The following is a 5,657-nucleotide window of genomic DNA, read 5'->3' on the forward strand; positions in this document are numbered from 1 at the left end:
TTATTGTTGTTTTATTCGCAATTCAAAAATAATTATGATTATTGATTTTATGAAACTAAATTTTGATATAATATGTAAATAATCTATGAAGATAGCTGTTTTATTATTGAAATAATTAAAGTTTTGTTTAGATAAATTGCCTATCATCTACTACACAAGACAATGTTTAGTACTTGCCATAGAAACACATAGAAATGAACTACTAAAATCATTATTCACATGTTCGATTCAATAAACAGTGTATGAAGAACTTAACAAATTAATCATTGCAAACCGACAGATGGAACTGATATAAATAACTATATTTTTATCTTTTTATAATAAACTTAGGTATAACTTCCTAACACCTAATTCAGTAGGTAGGTACATAAATTAAAAAAGGCACTACGAGGATTATAAAATGATAGAATTAAAAAAAAAAAAAACACTGATGAATGATATTGACAAATGAAAATTTTAAGATTTTAACTAAGTAATATTATTGGTCCTAACTACTATTTAAATTATTGGCTTGCAGCTAAATTACTAAAATACCTAAGGGACTAGAAATATTGAGAAAACAACTTCAATTAAAAATCAACAAATCAATTTAATGTAACTAGATAAGAAAAAATAACGATAACAAACTATTATTTCGAGGTTTTACATAACGAACTACCTACCTACCTACTTAACATTTAATTTTAATATCAGCTACACTCCACAGGAGTACTTGTTTATATAATTCAGTTTTTTGTTAGTTTTTAAACAAGACAAGAGGTAATCATTATTTGTAGGTATATGAATATGTTCAATGAAATTAAAACACATTATTTAGGTATCTTATTTTGTATTGTATCTTTTAAAAACACGTTTTGCCAAGATCATTTTTTCATTAAATAATTTCAATCTTCTATTTTCATTATTGCTTCTGTTAAAAACAATCGCTTTCTATACTATCGAAGTCGTTCAAAACTGAAAGAGAAATTAGTGATATTTAAATTTTGTATTATAATGTTTAATATATATATTTAAAGACAAGTAATTTATCGGCTGGGATCTTAGAGACTAGGCTGCTCGAAAACTGAGCATTGATTTATTTATTTTTTCTTATATTTCGCTTTTTTATACTTTTAATTAAATAAGAAAAATAGGGTAGTACATAGTACATATTATATGATTAATGAATATCGATCAAATTATGAAGTATGGTGGTGTAAGATTTTTAAACATTATTTTTTCAATTATTATTCTTCAATATATAATATGTATATATAAAACAGGCTTTGTATCAGTACAAAATGGAATCACCAGTTAAGTATGTTAATTATATTTTTGGCCTAATTTTTGTTTATGAAACATAATAACAATATTAAAGATTGATGTAACACAGTATAAATATACAGGTATTACATTTAATTAACTTAAATGTGTCAGTTTGTTATTTTCTTTTTAGTTGGTACAACTATAAGTATGTACATACAACAAAAATACACAAATTACATTGCCAATTACATTCTGTTGTTGAAACATGTATAATTGTATAATGATTATAATAGAAAAAACGTACAATTTCGGTGTATTTTTTTTACATCAATGATCTCTTAGCGTTTTTTGTCATAATATACCCTATATAAACATGTATATATATATATTTTATGATTATGAAACGATGAATTGCGATTAAGTACTTGTTTGTTTAATTGAGTAAGTGTTGTCTTGGACTTTTTTTTCTGACAAAATAAAAATTAGAAATTATATTGCTATAGTCCAAGAGCTGATGATAGCTAGAATAATTATTATAGATAAAAAAACAACATCGTTTATTAAAACTCTTAGAGCACACGGAAGCTCGCGGGCTGCTTGCAGCCCGCGCACAACGCACCAGCTAGTTATAATATATAAAGCTACACTACCACTCACTCACTGACTGACATCGGTTTTCTCGGAAACTACGCGGAAAGTGGGGGGGATAATTATGTGATCGTGTAGAGGTGCGCCGAGTGAGCAGAGGAAAAATATAGCGATCTCGATCATCTTCGAAAACCGAGTGGACCCCTGGAGGTGCGCAAAAACGGTGGTACCTGGAGGGGGGGTGTCTGAACAAAAAATGCTCAGAACTGGTGGCGATTACCAGGGGGGGTGGAAAAATGGGGATTTTCGCGAAAACAAGATGGCCGCCGTACTTTGCCAAAATCGCCGTTTATGAATCCTTACGTCTCAAATTTGGCACACGTGCTCTGTTCGAGCCGGCGAATCGATCGGTGCCCCGTTCGAGTGGCTCCGGGCCCCGGTTTCCAACTTTCATACAACGCAAAATCCAACGGCCCGCGGAAACGGTGCGAGTTGGGTGGGGGGTGCCGGAACTAAAAATGATCACCACCCAAGGACGCTACCAGGGAGCCATAGTGGGACGCTCGATTTTGGAATTTTTCCATTTTTGGCGCAAACATAAAAACGTAAATTTAGCCAAGGTGGCACGACGGAGAAACACACCAATGATGCATTCATACTCGCCCAGCTCCCAGGATATCAGGAAAAATCCGAAATTTTGAACTTTTTCACAGCCCGTGGAGACGGTCAACGGCCCGCGCAAACGGTAGCAGCTACATCTGGGGTGCTCAAACTAAATGTGTAGTAGACCTCGAGCAATTACCACAGATAGTGAAAAAAATTCAAAATGGCGGAAAAAATGGCCGCCGCCATACAAATGCTAAAATGGCCATTGCTGGGCCGATCGCGCTGAAACTTGGCACAGGGGCTTTAATCGAGCCGCACATTAAGGTATGATACTCATAATTGAGTTTCCACCGCTGGTTTCCGAGTTTCATACAACGCAAAATTCGACGGCTCTCCGAAACGGCGCGAGATAGGTGGGGGGTGTAGAACTAAAAAATGATCAGGAAGATGGGGTGCTACCAGGGCAATCGAGAAATTTCAAATTGGACGCAATTTTTTTTTCAAAAATGGCCAATTTTTCAAAGCAAGATGGTGGCGCCGGTTACTTTACGATCGGTCTGAAAATTGACTTCTGTTCTTTAATCGGCCATATTTACAAAACTGCATACTCAGAATTTCTCTCCGACCCCCGGTTTCCATTTTCCATACATCACGAAATTCAACGGCTCTCTGAACCGGTGGTACTTAGGTCGGGGTCGCCCAAGTAAAAAATGCTTCAAAACTTGGTCCGCTTCCAGGCATATAAAAATTTATGGTCAAAAGCGAAATTTTTTTTTTTCGAAAATTTTGTATGGAAATTTCCATAGTAGGAAGGGTGATTGAATAGCAACGGCAAAAGCGCGGCCCGCGCACCGCGCAACCTCGAAGGTCAGAAGTAGAAAATATTTGAATAAGTAATTTATAAGCAGGTTCAACTGATTGGGGAATCGCTGTTAGCAGATACTTAATAACAAATGGATAGGGAATTGTAATGCATTTTCAAATGACTGAAGATTACTGCCCTGGGACGCGCCGCGGGCTGCTTGCTGCCCGCGCACCACGCAACTTCGGTGGAAGATGGCCTCCCGGAGTAGAAAAAAAACTTGAATAGGGAATTTATAAGCATTTCGGACTGACTGTGGAATCGCTTTTAGCAGATAGTAACAAAATATGAACAGGAAATTCTAATGCATTTTCAAATGACTGAAGATTTGTAGATAGGTATTTAAGCCAATAAGTAGTTAGATATCTACAAAGGCTATTCAAATTCAATACGATACAGACACAATTCCAAATTTTGAACCAATTCGACCTTGGGAAATTATAATCCGACTTCCTAAAAAAAAATTAGCCAATTAGGAAATTTCTTAGTTAATTTTTGATGATGATGATATCAATATAGACCTGCCTACCTATATTGTTACTTACATCAAAAGTTTTAATGAAACTTGAAAAAACTATATATTTTTGTATATATTTTTGTACTAGCTCTCCGCGCGCCAGCGTAGTCGAAGAATCCGCATAGTTGTGAATAATAATATAATAATATAGGTAACGAACCGAGATGAGTAATTTCTATTGATGTTATTAAAACAAATTGTAAAAAATCGAGGTTTAACAACCATATTTTTATACAGATTCTCTACGGACGGTTCTCACACAACGCTAAGGTTTCCGTATAAGTATGAAACTTCAATATAAGACCTTGCCAAGATTGCTAATCTACGGTTTTTATTATTTTTGTTGTTGAAGCGACATCGACATCATGATCTCTGAAATTTTCAAATGTAGGTATCAAGGTTCATGAGATACAGCCTGGTGGCAGATGGACAAACAGTCAGCCAGTCCCCATAGGGTCCCCTTTTTACCCTTTGGGTACAGATTCTTAAGAATAGAACATTTTTATTTTTAATTATAAATTTTTAAATCATTAATATTCAAGACCTGTAGAATAAGTGTGGAACCTATACTATCACATTAAACAATAAACATGTATAGTAGTTAATAAGTATTTATCTATTAATAATTATTTATACTTACTGATTTTTTATTTCATTTAGCTTTCACCAATGTTGTGATAAAAATTCAGTGTGAATAAAATGTACCTACCCACCCTCTTCAAATATTTAAGTATATGATTTCAAATCAAATTGGAATAATAAAAATTCATAATCAACAAGCATTCAATGAGAATTTTATAAATCAATACAGTTTACTTTAACATACTTACATGCTATATGCAAAGTTATCTAACATTAAAATAAAGGTATTTTAAAAAATTATATGAAAGCAATTTAAATTATTTTTTTCTACTTTATGAATATTATTACTAAGAGACACTAGATTAATAAGAAAATGAAACACATTAAAAAGTTTTCATTATAATATATTTACACTGAAAACATAATATCCAAGCCATATGATAACTATTTATTTAATTTTAATTATAAACACGAATTGGTGTAGGTATAGGTAAGTACTATGTTTAAATTAATATTTTAATGATACAGTAACTTTTATTTCATATTTTTGTCAAGACTTCTGCAGGGATCCCGAGTTACATTGTTCTTGAAAGATATTTTTTGGTTAAATAATATATTAAATTTATGATGTTTGGTGAATTAAAATTGATAAAGAGTATGGCCAAATTATTATACTCGGTTCCTTTTTTCTTATAGCAAACAATGTTGTTTAAAATGTAGACGGCTTTCACTTATTAGGTATATTCTGTATATTATAGTAAGAAGTATAAAATGTACAGTAGCAATAGCTATCAAGTTTTCAGAGATATCATGGTTATTCAAATTGAAGTTTATACACTTTAATACTATTTTTCATCTACATATAATATAATACCATCAATGGGTCAATCAGTCTGAGTTATTCAATATTAATAACACTAATAACTTTCTGGAATCTTAGACAGACACCTCAAATAAATGAAATTCGGGATCACGTTTCAAAAATTTAACCAATATTTGAATAAGTAACAACGGGTCACCATGAAATTTGACTTTGATTGCAAAGCATTAAATTTGGTAGTTTAGGTCGTAATTAGATGGAAAAAAAATATATGGCATGAAAAACTTTGCTTTTGTGCTTAGAAGACTGATTGAACGAAATTTTTAAAAATCTCGGATTTTAATTTTTGATTGAAAATAAAACTATTGAAATAAAAATGTTTATTATTTTTATTAAGTTTTACTATCAAATTAGCTTACAGAAAAGTGGGAAATAAC

Source organism: Colias eurytheme, chromosome 32 (assembly GCF_061535395.1).
Source record: "Colias eurytheme isolate Ceu_HAF_F1 chromosome 32, ilColEury1 Martin Lab GWU primary, whole genome shotgun sequence".
Taxonomy (NCBI): Eukaryota; Metazoa; Arthropoda; class Insecta; order Lepidoptera; family Pieridae; genus Colias; species Colias eurytheme.